We start from the raw sequence: 17,379 nt of genomic DNA on the forward strand, positions 1-17,379 counted from the left end.
TTACTTTCATCACCGGACACATCCACAACTGGGTATTGCTTTTGCTTTGGCTCCATCCCTTCATTCTTTCTGGAGTTATGTCTCCGCTGATCTCCAGTAGCATATTGAGCACCTACCGATCTGGGGAGTTCATCTCTCAGTGTCCTTTTCATGCTGTTCATGGGGTTCTCAAGGCAAGAATACTGAAGTGGTTTGCCATTCCCTTCTCCAGTGGACCACATTCTGTCAGACCTCTCCACTGTGACCCGCCCGTCCTGGGTGGCCCCACAGGGGCGAGTTTCATTGAGTTAGACAAAGCTGTGGTCCATGCGATCAGTTTGGTTAGTTTTCTGTGATTGTGGTTTCCTGTGATTGTGGTTTTCATTCTGTCTGCCCTCCGATGGATAAGGATAAGAGGCTTATGGAAGCTTCTGGATAGGAGAGACTGACTGAGGGGGAAATTGGGTCTTGTTCTGATGGGTGGGGCCATGCTCAGTAAATCTTCAATCCAATTTTCCGTTGATGGCTGGGGCTGTGTTCCTTCCCTGTTGTTTGACCTGAGGCCAAACTATGGTAAAGGTAATGAAGATAATAGACTTCCCTGGTGGCATCTGTCTACAATGCGAGACCCGGGTTCCATCCCTGGGTTGGGAAGATCCCCTAGAGAAGGAAATGGCAATCCACTCCAGGACTATTGCCTGGAAAATCCCATGGACAGAGGAGCCTGATAGGCTACAGTCCACAGGGTTGCAAAGAGTCGGACACAACTAAGCAACTTCACTTCACTTCAGTGAAGATAATGGTGACCTCCTTCAAAAGGTCCCATGCATGCATTGCTGCACTCAGTGCCCCCAACCCTGCAGCAGGCCACTGTTGACCCACGCCTCCGCTGGAGACTCCTAGACACTCATGACTCCTGGACACTGATGGGCAAGTCTAGATAAGTCTCTTGTGGGGTCACTGCTCCTTTCTCCTAGGTCCTGGTGTGCACCAGGTTCTGTCTGTGCCCTCCCAGAGTCTGTTTCCCAGTCCTGTGTAAGTTGTGGTGGCTCTATGGTGGAGTTAATGGTGACCTCCTCCAAGAGTGAAAGTAAAAGTGAAGTCGCTTAGTCGTGCCCGACTCTTTGTGACCCCCTCCATCCATGGGATTTTCCAGGCAAGAATATTGGAATGGGTTGCCAATTTCTTCTCCAGGGAATCTTTCCGACCCAGGGATCGAACCTGGGTATCCCACATTATAGGCTTTACCGTCTGAGCTACCAGGAAAGCCCTCCAAGAGGGCTTATGCCTTACTCGGGTCTGCTGCACCCAGAGCCCCTGCCCCTGCATCAGACCACTGCTGACCCGTACCTTTGCAGGAGACACTCAAATACAATTCTGGCTCAGTCTCTGTGGGGTCACTGAGTCCTGGTATGTTTAAATTATTCCTTGATAATAAGCCAGGTTGCACTTTATAAGGATAAATTAACTCTTTAGGATCCCAGAGTGTAATATGTTGTACCTTGCTAGTAATCTAAAGGTATCTAATGTGCTTCTTAATAGTAAATTGGGCCCTAGGATACTGGTTTATTGCTTATAATTTGTAAGGTTTCTGTTTTACTGATAAGAAAAGAGATGGTGCATATTTCACTTGATCTTAGTGAAGAAAACCACAAAAAATGGTTTGGTTCAATTAAAGTACATTGATGTGAAAACCTATCCTTTTCTTTATTTAAACCATTTCTTTTATATTTTCTTTTGAACTTTTTATTTAATATTGGGGTATAGCCAATTAACAATGTTGTGATAGTTTCAGGTGAACAGCGAAAGGACTCAGCTTTGTATATACATGTATCCATTCTCCTCCAAACCTCCCTCCTATCCAGGCTGCCACACAACATTAAGCAGAGTTCCATGTGCTATACAGGGTCCTTGTTGGTTATCCATTTTAAATATAGCAGTTAAACCATTTCTTCCTTATAGGAAATACATATTGTAAGCAAAGACATTTCATGGTGAATTAAATAAAATTTGATATTTGTTTAATGATTATTATAGGCAAAGTCTTAAAGAAACAAAGCCTTACATATTCTTGGTTTATTTAGGTATATTTATATAGAACCAGTATTTGAGATTAAGAAAAATCAACAATTTAGAAGAATATGTTATATATTAATAAATGAATTATGCAAATAATAATAGCAGTCCCAATTACTGAACTTCCACTATTTCTCAACATTATAGTGATAATTTTATATGCATTCATTTACTTACTTCTCACTTACATTTACATTCATTTACATCTCACTTACATTCATTTACTTACATCTCACTACAACCCTAAGGGGTAGCTATTGGTATCCCATCTTAAAGACAAGTAAATTATGACCAATAGCTAATAAGTGTCAGAGCTTAGTTTCAAAATTAGATCCATTTGACTGCAAAGCCCTTGCTCTTAATCTGTATCTCATTATGCTTCAAAATACACATTTTAGGCTGGGTAGAATCAATAAGTAAAAGCCGGTTATTGTAGGATATGGATTTTTGCCACTCTTGACAGACAGAAGGATGTGACATTTCTACTGCTGGCAATAGGTCTTCAAGAGTTCCTCTTAAAAATGCAAATCTGTACTCCTAGAAGGATAACATAGTAAGAAAATAAACAGTTTTAAGCTCTTAACATGTGTGTCCTTGCAAAATCTTAAAAGAATGGGACAAAGGGCAGATAAGTTTTGATAAGGTTGAGGAGTGACAGGTATGGAATAAGGGAGGAGCAAGCCTGAGCAGAGGTTTGGGAGCAGTACCACCAGGAAACAGGGAAGCATGAAAGAATGGGAGTGGAGGGGTGGATGGTGTGTGTGTTGGGGGGCTCCTAACTAGGGACAAGAGAAGAGAACATCTAAGACAAGATTTCATAGCTCCATAATTTGCAGTAGGCCAATACTGCTGCTTCTATTAAAAAATTCAACAGCATTACATTAGCAAGTATGATAAAAATTGACTTGTATGAATTCAAAAACTATAGTAGTTGCTTGAAGCAATGACTGAGTTATAATTGCTATTGTCAAAGAGCTTATAATCAAAGAAGCATTTTTTCCCTCTTTCACACCTATTTGCTTCACCATTCTTTACATAATATCAGATGTTACCCATAATCTCTTGCAACATGATCTGAATTAGTCTTATACACAGAATAGGGATGCTAAGAGAATAGATTGCTAATTAGTTCTGTTGCTTCTTTTCATTGCAGTCATATTCTTAAGTTAGTATACTCGTCAATATATGACTCATTCACAAAACTTAACTGCAGTTTTAGTTAAATACTTAGTTACCATCATTGTAGTGCTAATATTTATAAGGATGACAGTGATGATAATAATAATGAACTGGAGTGGTTTTAGGGTTAGAAATGTGAATCTAAAAATGCTATCTTCATGATCTGCGTTTATCCTACATAAATAATTTCGCATCAAATTTGCTCAATTTACAAATCAAAAATAGATTTTTCTGTCAGCAAAGACTAGGCTTATATCTAAAAATCAAGCACAGCTTGTACATCATCATTAACCATAAAGGCTCTGAAATCAGAACCGAGCTGCCAATTTTGTTGATGATGCATAAGATGAAATCGAGTACAGCTGGCTCTTCTGTCCCATGCTAGCTCTGCAGTACTGACATTAGTGAAAAATCTGTTTGTTTTTTGTTTCAGGAAATTAAATAGCTATGACTAAAATGAAGCAGAGGGAACAGATATATCTGAGTAATAAACAGGTGCTATTTTTATTTTTAAGTTTATTTCACTTCCATTAGGTGCGACACTACTTTGACAAACTGCAATGACCTCAAAGAAAATATGTGAATCTTAAAAAAAAAACCAAACCCAAAACTAGAGGAGCCCCTTTATTGATAAATGGGAACCAAATTACCCAAATAATTTAAAATCCACCATAAGTAAATATAATTCTCTTAATGATTATTCCTCCTAATAGAGTGTCTATGGACTGATTACACTATCAAAAAGGAGATTTATTTCCTGACATGTCAACTGCCTTAGTAGAATAGCCACTTCATGATTTAGGTCCAGGGTGAGTAACTTAGTGGTGGAGAAATAAACCAATTTCTAAATATTTCCTTAAAATGAGGAAGTGAGAGAATTTTCAATGAGGCAATATTAAGTTAGTAGTATAAAACTTATTTCCAAAACTTATTTATTAGAAGCTTGTTGAATCAAGGAGATCCTTATCCTCTTTTTCCAGGCAAGCATTAAATATGCTATGCCAGGGTGGGCAGAAGTAAGGACTGAACACACACATTAACTGCCAACACTTCAGGAAATCTGGCGAAATAAATCTTTTTAAAGACACATACACAAGGATGGGGGGAAGGGATAGTTAGGGAGTTTGGGATTGGCATGTACACTCTGCTATATTTAAAATGGATAACCAACAAGGACCTACTGTATAGCACAGGGAACTCTGCTCAATGTTATGTGGCAACCTGGATGGGAGGGGGTGTAGGGTGAGAATGGATACATATATGTGTAGGGCTGAGTCCCTTCTCCTGAAACTATTACAACATTGTCAATTGGCTATATACCCCAATACAAAATAAAAAGCTTAAAAAAAAAAAAAAACAAGGAGAAAGAGAGGAGATGACAGCAACATACTTTTGAAAACTGGAAAATAGGTGAATGAAATCTGACAGACTTAGCAGATCTCAAAGAGAGGAAACTAAATTAGTTAGGGAGAAAGCTGAGAAACACCTCCATTAACACAACAGAATCTTCCAAGAAATGACAGCTCTAGGGAATTCTGAAACTGAAAATGAAGGAGGAACAGTGTCCTGGAGGATTGGGTGAAAGCTGACCAGGAAGCAGTTCTCTCTTGAATTCCTTTTCAAACTGATGCCAAAGGAAGATCGACTCTCCCCACTTTGGAATAAGTCCTTCGTGTTATTCTGGACATATAGAAGCCAGGCACATTTGAAGACCTAATATTCTATTGAAAACATCCCTTCAAGCTCCTTTTCCACTCAGCTCCCAGGACACTGGCAGCCAAATCTTGACCCTCCACAAAGCAGAAAGGTGGACTTTTCCCTAATACCTGGCCATTCCACCTGGAAAGATCTAAAACTATAGCTAACCAGGATATCCAACAAATAGTCTTTCCAGATCACCTTGAAGTAAAGCTCATGATCGGTGAGTTCCATATGGGTGTATGCATTCAGAGCTCCCAATCAACTTTTAGCCTTTCATTCTTACCTGGAAGCAGAAAATCAAGGATTATAAGACATCTGAGAAAATCTCTAATGCAGAGGGGATAGGAGACTTGGGGAAGGAAGGAACAGGAGCTGTAACTTAACGGGTACAGAGTTTCAGTTTAGGAAGATGAGAGTTCTGGAGGTGAATGGTAGTGATGGTCGCACAACAGTGTGAACTTACTTAATGCCACTGCACCGTACACCTAATACTGGTTAAAATGGTAAATCTATGTTATATATATTTTCCAACCATAAAAATAAGTTAAAAATTAAGTTTATGAGACTATCAATTGGAAAATACAGGGGCAGAATTTTCTTTAAAAATATAACAGAAACAAAATTAAATAAAAACAAGTAGAAAAGTGATAAGAAATTAAAGTACTAGACCAGAAGATCTAACGTATAATGTATAATGAAGATATTTCCAGAAATGGAGAAAAAAGAAAACATACAAGAGGAAATCATTAGTGAAATAATCCAAGAAAATTCCCCATAACTGTAAGATATTAATCTCCAAACTGAAAGGCCTATTCAGTGTTCAATATGATGGACGAAAACAGAATCACATCAAAGCATTAACGCTGGAAAATTTTTGAATAATGAAGACAAAGGAAAGATCCCCAAAGTTTCCAGAGAGGAAAATATCAGGTCAAGAATCACAATAGTGTTGCATTTCTTAACAGTAAGATTGGGACTGGAGCAACGACTTAAAATTTCTGAAAAAAAGTATTTCCCACCTAAAACTGTATTATCAGCCAAACTGTTAATTAGGTTATAAGAAAGAATAAAGAGATTGTCAGAAATGTAGGATCTTTAAAAATTTACCTCCTATATACTCTTGCTCTGAGTCTACTGGAAAATATACTCTGAGAGAAAGAAAATGTATGTTGGCAGGGAGGAGAATTTGGGGGAGAGCACTAAGAGAAAGAGGAGTACATGGGCAGAGAGAACAGAGAATCCAACACAGAAAAAGGGGTAGAGAAGCCCTAAATAAGAGTACAGAATTACAGGGTAACTATGGCTCACCATACGCACAAGTCAAACTCCATACCAGATCTCCTTAGACAGTTTTTGGCTGAGGACAGTGCAAGGCTCTTTATTCCATATGCTTCCTTCCCTCCACACAGAACAGCTGTGCACAGATAAAAGTGGTAGAATTACTCTAAATGCTGATGGTGCATGAGGCAATAAAAATATGTCCCTGACTTAAATGGTTACACTGAATGCTGTCAGCCATATTAGCAAGAGTCTTATGATCTCTGCAGACTACAATTTAGAAGAAAATACATATTTGCCTAAATACATTAAATTCTCTCATGTGGACATTCTCCTGCATAGGAGTCTGTACATGTGTGTACTAGGTGTGTGAGTAAGTCTCTGAAGGGATATATAAGAAGCTGGTGACATATTGGTTTCTGGGGAAAGGAAGTGTGGGGTTGGGCAAAGGGGGCATGAGGAAAACTTACTTTTCAAGATTTATCCTTTTGTTCCTTTCAAATTTTTATCACAATTCAAAAAAATGAATAAATTACATTCTTTAAAAATTTATAGTTTTAAGCAAGAAATTCAATGTCTAGGAGTTTATACTAAAGAAATCTCTATCCTTAAAGCAAATGATGTAGGTGCAGGGATTTCTTTGTGTTAGCAAAACTTTAGAAACAGCTTACATATTCATTTACTAGGTACTGATAAAATAAATTATGTATATTCCTGCAAGGGAATAGTATGCAACCAGAAAAAATAAAAGCCCTTTATGTACTGATACAATACTATCTCCCAAATAAGCTGTTAAGGGAAAACAGATAACAAACATACTTAAACAAATGTTCGAACTCACATTTGGTTGTATACATGTAGACTATCTCTGGGAGAAAACACAAACATTTTAAAACATTGGTTTAGCCTGAACTTCATGGCAGGGGAACAGGGATATGATGGAAATTATTCTCTGGATGTAATTTTACCCTTTGAATTTTGAGCCATTTGAATATGTTACCTTTGAAAACCAAATGGAATTAGTTTTGAAAATGTGGGGCATTTTTAAATAGCCTAGATTCTTTTCATCTCGATTCTTTCTTTTTTCCCTATTGCAAAGCCAGTATGAGATCTTTCATCTAATGATAACACTCTGGTTGTAGTTCTGCAATGTTTAAGAAATGAAATCTGTTACTCCTGCTGGGATCAGAAGAGTTGTCAGCATACGTGGGCAGCAGTGGGTGAAGAAGAGCTTTTGGATTTAAGGCATATAAACTAAATACCAACGTTGAATGTATTATAACAACATTGTTAATATAAGGAGAAATTTTATACCAATGTCACTTATGAAGACATCAGTGATATACTTCTCTAAGATACAGATAGACCATTCAAGATAGACCAAAGGGACTTTGCTGGTGGTCCAGCGGTTAGGAATCCACCTTCCAAAGCAGGGACACAGGTTTGATCCCTGGTCAGGGAACTAAGATCTCACATGCTGTGGGGCAACTACCTAGCCTGAGCTCTCCAGCGCCTATGCAAAGTTAGAGTATTGCAACAAAGACCCAGCATAGTTAAAAAAAAAAAAAGACCAAAGATAGGAAAAGAGAGGGATAATGGGAGCTCCAGACTGGATTTCAAAGCTATATCTGGGTCGCTTTTCAATACTATGACTTATTGGGAAAAGGAGCATATTTTCTGTTTCCTCCTTCCTCTTCCAAGTTTTTATAAACCATCACACATATTAGAAATGTGGGTATGAATTTAACTTCATAGAAGACTTTTGAAAATGCTATAAATAACTAACTTCCAGGAAATTAAGTGAGCTTTGTGTATAATAAAGCCCCAGATGTAATGTGATAAAGACAAGACGCAGTGGTAAAGATCCTTGCGCCCCCAAATTGGTCTATTTGTATTCCAAATCTGTGTTCAAAGACCCCACCATGGTCTCTAGCACGGCCCACATTACCATCTACAGATTCATCTAGGACCAAAAATATTTGATGAGATTATGGAATTATCTAAAAAATCCTTTGACTATATGAACATTTACTTTCCCAAACAAAACTGACAGATTCTCCAAGACATCACATCAAGCTTCTGCTGTGTTGCCATCTGTCTCAATACTGAAAACTTGAGTAATCTTTAAGTGGGTAAATCTTTAAATGAAATCATCTTAACATGACAAATGACTCTAATGGCATCTCTTAATGAACAAATGGCTACCAGCTTGAAAAACCTACATCTCTGAAAGAAAAGTGCAACTTTCAATAGAAATCCCAAGGACAATAAACAAGCAGAAGGAAGGTTTTTATTGGAGGTACTGGCCAAGCACTGGGGAAGGTCAAGGGCCAACACTCTTTAGAAAGACAAGCATGGCAGTCCCATGGCAGTCGTGTGGCGCAGAACCTGACTAGGGCAAGAAAGCACTAGTGGTAGGAAACAATATAGGCAGCTGTTGTCAGAATTCAAGTAAAAAATGATAAAAAGTGAAGGAAGAGGGAGGAGATAGTCAGATTTTGAGGGGAAGGAAATAGGGGTGAGGGGATACAATGTTTAGAGTTAGAATGGACAAGAAGCTCTGACAGCTTTGGCAAAGAAAGTTTCTGCCCCCTCTCCTGAGTTGTCTGTGCATCTACAGCTCTTTCAGAGCCCTGTTCTCCTCTTTTGCCTTCAGAGGCCACCATTCACTCACCTGCTACTTGCCAGACCTTGGGATCACACTCCTGGCCTCAGGGAAGTGTGATGTGCAGAAGGTTATCATTTGCGGTGCTCTTCTTTGCTTTGATTGTCTCATACTCCCCCGTCCCCCACCACCACTCAAGTCTGTGCAGATGTTAATACTGACTGAAGGTGAGAAACAAACGGAAGAAATTGCAACATAAAGGATAGATTATAAACTGTTCATGAAATAAAACTTTCCAAAAGTTTAAAGGAAAGGAACAATAAAAAGCTTACCACTTACAAAGAGATCCCTTTAAGAGCACACCCTGATTCCTAGTCTTGCTTCCTAGCCTCAAGTCCCACAGTAATTGACTCTCCTCTTAGAAAATGTGGTGCTGGTGCTTAGTTGTGTCCGACTCTTTGTGACCCGTTGGACTATAGCCAGGCTCCTCTGTCCAGGGGATTCACCAAGCAAGAATACTGGAGTGGGTTGCCATCTTCCTGACTCAGGGATCAAACCCACACCTCATGTGTCTCCTGCCTTACAGGCAGATTCTTTACCCACTGAACCGTCAGGGAGTGCCTGTCTTCAGGTCTCTATACTATACATCTTTACCATGGTTTGCCCTACTCATGGTAGTTTAATTTCATGAAAGATCCAGCCCTCTTCCCAATCAATGCAACCCACAGGATATTATTATATTTGTATATTTGCAGCAACACTTTTCCCAAGCCTGAGTTAAGCATTATGAGATAACACTATAGAGGGTCTCTAAAAGCACAGCCCCTTATAGAGTTTGCATTTCAACTTGTGCCCACTGGTAGCAGTGAAGATTTGCCACCTTATTCTTGGTCATCCACTGAATTCTACACAAGCATATCTCCCAAAGGCAAATAATAATTATCAAAGACAGTTCATGTTAAGGAAGAGAAAAATTTCCCTAAATATAACATAACCTGCACCAAGTCTACCGTAAATGGAGATAACTGGCTACATTTTTATTCAGTTATGTCGATTCTCACTTTGTTCATCCTCCTGCTTCTAACCATGCCCAGATTCCTATAGGTCTGTAAGAAACAGGATGCATCACAGTAACCTTTTCAAGTGACAGCACCTCCCTTCCTACACAAAAATGTTGAAATCATGGAATTATTAAAGAATATAGATATAAATGTCATGTGTTTGTGTGTGCGAGCGAACGCGCGCGCGCGCGCGTGTGTGTGTGTGTGTGTGCAAAGTGAGTGGAGGGTCTTTTTCCAGGTATAATTAACTTGGCTCTTTTAAGTATCTGATTTCATTTGCTATCTGAATTAATGTTTTGGTTCTTGGCTATACTAAAATATTCTGTAATCACAAATATTGCATAGTTCTAGGGAGCAATTTTATACCCTGGGGTATAAAATACTTATAGGTATAAAATACTTACAGGAAAAGAACATCTTAAAATTTAAAAAAGAGAAGTAACTTAGCCAAAGTTTAAAAAGTGAGAATTCTTAAACTTTGTAATATATGGTTACAATTTGCTCAAGAATAAAGAATGCTATCATGTGATGGGTTCCAATAAAATCAGTCTCTTAGAATTTATTTCTTTGTTATTCTTGTTACTATGGTAAATGTTTTCATTCACAAGGATAAGGTGGACTCTAAGATCTCAGCTGTAAAAATGTATGACTATTTCTGCTTCCACATTCATTTACTTAATGTAGTCTATGATTTCCACTATTTACAAATAACTGTAGATAGCCCAATGGCCAGGTCCTAAAAATTTCAAGATAAATTAGAGAGAATTTTTGCCCTTATAGAGGTCAGTTTAAGAGGGGAGATAGAGAAATAAACAAAAAATTGAATATGGGTCACAACAGAGTATGACAAGTAACTGATCAATTTTAGAGTGTGTAGGTGGGAGATGTAGGGAGCATGGCAGTGTTTTGGTGTCAGGTAAAATTTCACAGAAGCTAAAGTCTCTGAACTGAGTATTGAAGGGTAGATTGTATGGGAAGTTCATTCCAACCTGAGGAAAGAGCTTGTGCAAAGGTACTAATACATGAAGCAACACAGGCAACTTGGGGAACCAGTTTTCACTGACTAGGACAGGGAGCTGAGGCTGGGTGCATCGACAGTAAAAAGGTGGGAGATACACACAGACCAAAAAGGTTGCCGAGTTTCCTGTCTCCAGCTTTTACCACTATACTCTCTGTTGTGATGGTAGAAGGGTTTAATGTCTCTGTGACAAGAAGAGTCTCATCCTCCCTGGAGTTAGTCGCTGTCATGTATGACTCTTTGCGACCCCATGGACTGTAGCCCGCCAGACTCCTCTGTCCATGGAATTTTCCAGGCAAGAATACTGGAGTGGGTAGCCATTCCTTTCTCCAGGGGATCTTCCTCTCCCAGGGATTGAACCCAGGTCTCCTGCACTGCAGGCAGATTCTTTACCTTCTGCCCCCCAGGGAAAGACGTTTAACCCAAAATGGGCATTCCTATTTGATTTTGACATGCCACTCCCTATGTAACAATATGAAATGTTCCCTCCCCCCTGCCTAGTAACAGTAACATAATAAATTATATCCTATGTGTATTCATCAAATTTAGTCATCCAATAAGTTCTGTACGTGCATTTCTGTCCCAGCACTAAGGCCTTGAACAGGTAGGTATTAGAGACAAGTATATCTCTTTCCAATTCAAATAGCAGAAAATTCAGTCCCAATTGACTGTAGCTAAAAGAGAACTGATTTACTCACATGAGAATCTGATAGGTCTCATGAGCTTCAGGAATAGTTTGATCCAGGCTCAAATGTCTTGAACTCCCAATTCCCCTCCATCTCTTGGATCCATTTTCTCTGTGTCAGCTGCATTTGCTAGCAGTTTTGTGGCATTGTGGCATTGCTGCATTTGTGGTGGTTTTCATCTTTTCATGCTGAAGTGCTAAGAACACAAAAAACGAAGAGATCATTCCTGGTGGCTCCCACACATATCCTGACTGTCCTTGTGGCTACTTGGCGTGCTGACTGGCCAACATAAGGAAGAACTAAGGTAAGCACTGGTACAGATGAATGAGGTCCAGGTGGTATTTGTGTGATGATTCATCTGCCACGACACATCTGGATACTAGAACCATGACCTCAAGGGACTGGTTTGCCATCTACCCTTGATTCCGTGCTTCAACAACTCCTCCAGTATCAGCTCCCAGCTCCTTGTATCTTCCTCAGGAAACATCCATCACGCTGTTTCTCTCTCCCCTTCTATGTGCCTGTGGGTATCCTCTTCCTACTTTCAAGGAAACACTGTCTGCCTCTGAAGCTCCTTCAGGATATTTAGTCCTGTCCAGAAACCCTTTTCCCTGAGAATTCAGGATTCTATAAAACAAAGCCAGAAGCATGCATAGATTACTTTTGTTTTGCCTTTTTTTCCCCATGTCTTGGGACAGTGAACGTTTAGCAAGAGACCTGCTTACAGACATGGGGAGGAGAGAAGCAATAGCAGAAAATACGAGGAAAAAAAGTGTAAACATAATTAAGATTTAAAAATATTATTCAAGGACTCACATGGCATTTCCAATTGGTAGTACAGAAAGTTCTGTTTTTTTTTTTTTCTTTCCTTCTCTCCCCCTCCTTTCTCTCTGATATGAGAAAACAGACCACTGGCAAATAAGCTGGTAAATGAGTAGCCCTTATATAGAATGTGTGATGTAATTGTCCTGACAGGTATCACATGCTACTTTTCTTTTTAGGATGGAATTTATATATCAGTCTCAGCTAAATATAGCTCCGATCTGACTTATATAAGCTTATACTATTTTGTATTTACAGTTTTGAATATTGTGACCACGGAAAATTGTTTTTAAATGTGCGGGGTTTCTGCTTTTTTGAGGACTGAATCTTCATTAGCACTTTTAAATAGCACATTTAAAATAAAGAATTTCCAGCAAAAGAAAATCAAGGAGTAACAGAGTTTTTCATGTATATCATTGATGCCTTTCAACAGGATGTAGAGTCAGGCTCCAAACAGAAACTGCTCTAAGAAGTCAACACAGGGAGAATTTAACTCAAGGAATTTGTAAAAATAGGTGATAAAAGGGAGAAGAGAGCCCTCAAAGAAGGCAGTGACTCTAGGATAAAACAACTATCCTGAAAAATAGGATAAAACAACTATAATTCTTAAGTGGGAGGAATAAAGAGAAAAGGCGATGTTACTGGAGCCCAGGGTCAAGGGTCACAAGGCATTCAGGCTTCCCTCGTGGCCGAGAGAGTAAAGAATCTGCCTGCAATGCAGGAGACAAGTTCAATACCTGGGTGAGGAAGATCCCCTGGAGAAGGGACTGGCTACCCATTCCAGTATTCTTGCCTGGAGAATTTCATGGACAGAGGAGCCTGGTGGGCTACAGTCCATTGGGTCACAGATTCAGACAGGACTGAGCGACTAACACTTTCACTTTTCAGAGCAGGGGGCAGATGAGGAATATTATGCTTGCCCCATCCTCCAGTTCTCTCCTTTCCTGCTTCCCACTGGTCACACCCAGCTGGCACTAGTTCCTCAGGGAAGGCAAGGCAATGCTGCTCACTGCTTGCAGGATCAGCTCCTCTGTGATTACAAACCAGAGATGGGGAGAGAAGAGCCAGGAATGAATCAGAGAGCACACAGGCCTGGGATCCTGAAGCCTCCACTAAGAAGTTTTAGAAATTCACTGTTAACAAATCCAGGTTTGATGTTATAATTTATGCAGGAAAAACAAAGTTGTCTATAATGGGTCCCATCAAGGAGTTACCAAAGGCTCTACAACTTGGGGATAAATCATTGAAATCAGGAGAAAAAAAAAAAGAACCGGTTATATATGTATGTTCATAATTTGAACCGATGTTGGAAGCCGTTAATTTTGCTGAATTTAGTCAACCTTCTTTTAAGAACACCACCTACCTTTATTTCTTGGCTTTTTAAATGCAGAAAGCTCCTAGCTCTATAATCTTGCTTGCCCCTTTTCATTTGGAATACTGAGAATCCAGTAGCTTTTTATTGTTTATCCATTGAAAAGTTATTGCATTTGCTTATTTTAGGACTTCAATGATAGTGTCCAAAATGAATTTTCTATCACCCAAACTATTTTCCATCTCTACTGCACTACTGCACAGGAAACAGCAAATGTTTGTGCTCGTTTCTTTGAAGCCTCAACCTGGCTGGCACACCTCTCTAAACATAGATCAGGATTAACTGAGTAATAAGGCAAGACTGCACAATAGTTTCTCTAATAAATTCTTCAATACTGTTACCTTAGAGAAGTCTTTTCAAAGGATTTAACTTCAGGTACACAGAAACTTTGGAAATATTGAGAAATGTCCACATGCTAAAACATTCAGTTAAAAAAAAATGTAACAACCTTTATGGTGTCAAAGAGATCCAAACAAAAGATTTCCAAATTTTTCAGTTTCCTACTTTTACAAATTTAAGCATGATGGTTCTGTTTTTGTTTTGTTTTGTTGTTTTTTTTTTTTTTTGCTTTTGAGAAAACTGATTGTTTCACTTCTACTGGTCCTAGAACTAAGGTTTTTTTCACCTCTCTAAAATTGGGCATGTTCCTGTTTTAGTCTGGATACTCTAATTCTCAGTCTGTTAAACTTTTTTTAAAATTAAAATTTATTTATTTTTAATTGGAGGATAACTGCTTTACAATATTGTGTTGGTTTCTGCCATATATCAACATGAACCAGCCATACATATAGGCATGACACCTCCCTCCTGAAGCTCCCTCCCACCTCCCACCCCATCCCACCCCTTAAGGTTGTCACAGAGCACCAGGTTTGAGCTCCCTGCATCATAGTGCAAATTTCCACTGGCTGATTTTACAGGAGGTAATGTAAGATCATGGCATCTGGTCCCATCACTTCATGGGAAATAGATGGGGAAACAGTGGAAACAGTGTCAGACTTTATTTTGGGGGCCTCCAAAATCACTGCAGATGGTGATTGCAGCCATGAAATTAAAAGACACTTACTCCTTGGAAGGAAAGTTATGACCAACCTGGACAGCATATTAAAAAGCAGAGACATTACTTTGCCAACAAAGGTCCATCTAGTCAAGGCTATGGTTTTTCCTGTGGTCATGTATGGATGTGAGAGTTGGACTGTGAAGAAGGCTGAGCACTGAAGAATTGGTGCTTTTGAACTGTGGTGTTGTCTAGAGTCCCATGGACTGCAAGGAGATCCAACCAGTCCATCCTAAAGGAGATCAGTCCTGGGTGTTCATTGGAAGGACTGATGCTGAAGCTGAAACTCCCAATACTTTGGCCACCTCATGCAAGTTGACTCATTGGAAAAGACCCTGATACCGGGAGGGATTGGGGGCAGGAGGAGAAAGGGCCAACAGAGGATGAGATGGCTGGATGGCATCACTGACTTGATGGACATGAGTTTGGGTAAACTCCGGGAGTTGATAATGGACAGGGAGGCCTGGTATGCTGTGATTCATGGGGTCGAAAAGAGTCAGACACAACTGAGCGACTGAACTGAACTGAACTGAACTGAATGTAGGATGTAGGTTTCAATGCTACTCTCTTAATTTGTCCCATCCCCCCACGCCCCCAAATCTGTTCTCTTACTCTAAAAGTTTAAGTTACATTCCACGGCTGCATGAAAAAAGGATAAGAAATAAGCAAAAGAGTTTAAAACTATGTGAGAAATTGAAAGTTTCAGAAAAGTAGCAGTGAAAGAAAAATACCTCTTTATAAGCTCCAGAAGAAAGAACTTTAAGATGAAATTAAATCAGAGATACAGAACATTTTATGGAAACGGGAGACAGATGTGCTTTTGGAACCGGGAAAATACTGGTTAACTTTTAGTTGCGATCACACTTTGGTAGTGTCTATGTGAAGCAAATGCTTTGGCTCTAAACTTGTTTCTTCTGCTTTTATGTTTTCTGCCTTTCCCCAACCTGAATACAGGAGAATGAGGTAAATTTTGACTCTCTGGTGGTCAACGAGCTAACTTTTGCTTGTCTCATAAATACTGCTGATGGATAAACAATTTAATGTCTTTCAATTGAAAACTTCCTCCTAAAGACCATACAAGCCAGGTTTGGGGGCAAAATTGGAGAAAGTGGTCCTTGAATATTTTGCTACTCATAATTTATTCACTCATGTGGTGAATATGACATTGGAAAGGGCCTAAGACATCATCAGACCATAACTGTGTTTGCTGTCATTTGTACAAAGCAAATAGTGACAACTATTTTTTCCTCTTAATATAGTTTTAATGATAGAGATGAATTCATTCTTTTTCTTTAGTAGTCCTAATATATTTTCTTTCTGAAAAATGTACGACATAATAAACTACAGGAAGATTGAATAATTCTGTATTTGGTTACCTTTTTTCCATAAGACACATTAGTAACTTTACACCTGAACCCACTTATAGCCTTTAGAATCCTACAATGCTAGTGTTGAAAGGGGCTTAGAAACCACTTGTCCTTCATTTTGGAGATGAGGAATCTGAAGCAGAGACAGACTAATTTCTGCAAGAAGGCATAGAGAGAAGCAATGAAAATATAACTAAAACCTGAAAACCGGCTCAGGCAATTCTTCACTATATTATTTTGTCCTGATTGTGAGCCAAGAACCACTTTCTCAGCCCCTTTAATTCACTCTATCCATGCCTGGTCACTTCAAAACTTTGCTGGCTTCTGCAAATTACGTATCACCATCCCAGAAAATGTGGAGTTCATACACCTGAGATCTTTTGCTCAAGAAGAACTACTATTCTTGTTTAATAGACTAAATGGTGGTTCCTGGAACAAACAGACTGCCTCCAGTTGTATATGCGCACCATAGAATGGCCTAAATATGGTAGCTAGAACAGAAAGTCCCAAGGGCAAAAAAAAAAAAAAAAATTACTTACAGAGAAAGCCCCCTTTAAATGGCAGCACTGATGAAAGCTAGGACGTTGAAAGATTATAGACTGGAAAATTCAAATGTTCAGTGTTCAAGGCCTATGGTATGTTCAAGGCCAAAAAGAGTACGAAGGCTCTAGGACTAAATGCATGAGTCATGGAATTCACGCCCACGCTGATTCTACTGCACACTTTATACAACTACCCAAATGAAAACAGTAACACAGGCCTGGCCCCATAAAAACCTATATAAGTAATCCCGGTGGAGTTTAAGAAAAAAAGCATACTGTCCAGATAGGATGTAGGCAGGACTCAATGAGATGCAAACATAGGCATATACTTTAAAATACGCTAGATGAGGACGTTTAACGGGGAAGTCTTTGTTTTGAATAAAGAGTTTATTGCCATAAACACACCGGACCTGAACTAGAAAAGGGTGTGAGAAAGCGGAGCAAGCATCAAGTTGTGTAAATCAACGCGGGAGTAACTCAGCGACCTGTTAACTCGTTGCCAAGTTCCCGGCGCCAGCCCTTTCCCGGGTGTGGAAGGAGGCCTCCTCTTGCCCGGGAGGAGAGGCATGGGTCTCGACCCCGGGATCTTCCCGCCGGCTCTGCTAGGTCCTTCCCACAAGCGCGCGCGGCTCCGGGCTA

The 17,379-nt window shown here is 39.5% G+C and overlaps 1 protein-coding gene across 2 annotated transcripts in view; it reads right to left on the reverse strand.

The window, feature by feature from the left end:
- Window positions 1-17,379, reverse strand: part of GPD2 (glycerol-3-phosphate dehydrogenase 2) — a 242,418-nt gene that overhangs the window by 224,151 nt on the left and 888 nt on the right. For both annotated transcript variants that reach the window (XM_060411146.1, XM_042243836.2), the window contains exon 2: window positions 11,596-11,779. The gene's annotated coding sequence lies outside the window, so the exon portion shown is untranslated. The remainder of the gene's footprint in view (window positions 1-11,595; window positions 11,780-17,379) is intronic.

This window comes from Ovis aries, chromosome 2 (assembly GCF_016772045.2).
Source record: "Ovis aries strain OAR_USU_Benz2616 breed Rambouillet chromosome 2, ARS-UI_Ramb_v3.0, whole genome shotgun sequence".
Classification (NCBI taxonomy): Eukaryota; Metazoa; Chordata; class Mammalia; order Artiodactyla; family Bovidae; genus Ovis; species Ovis aries.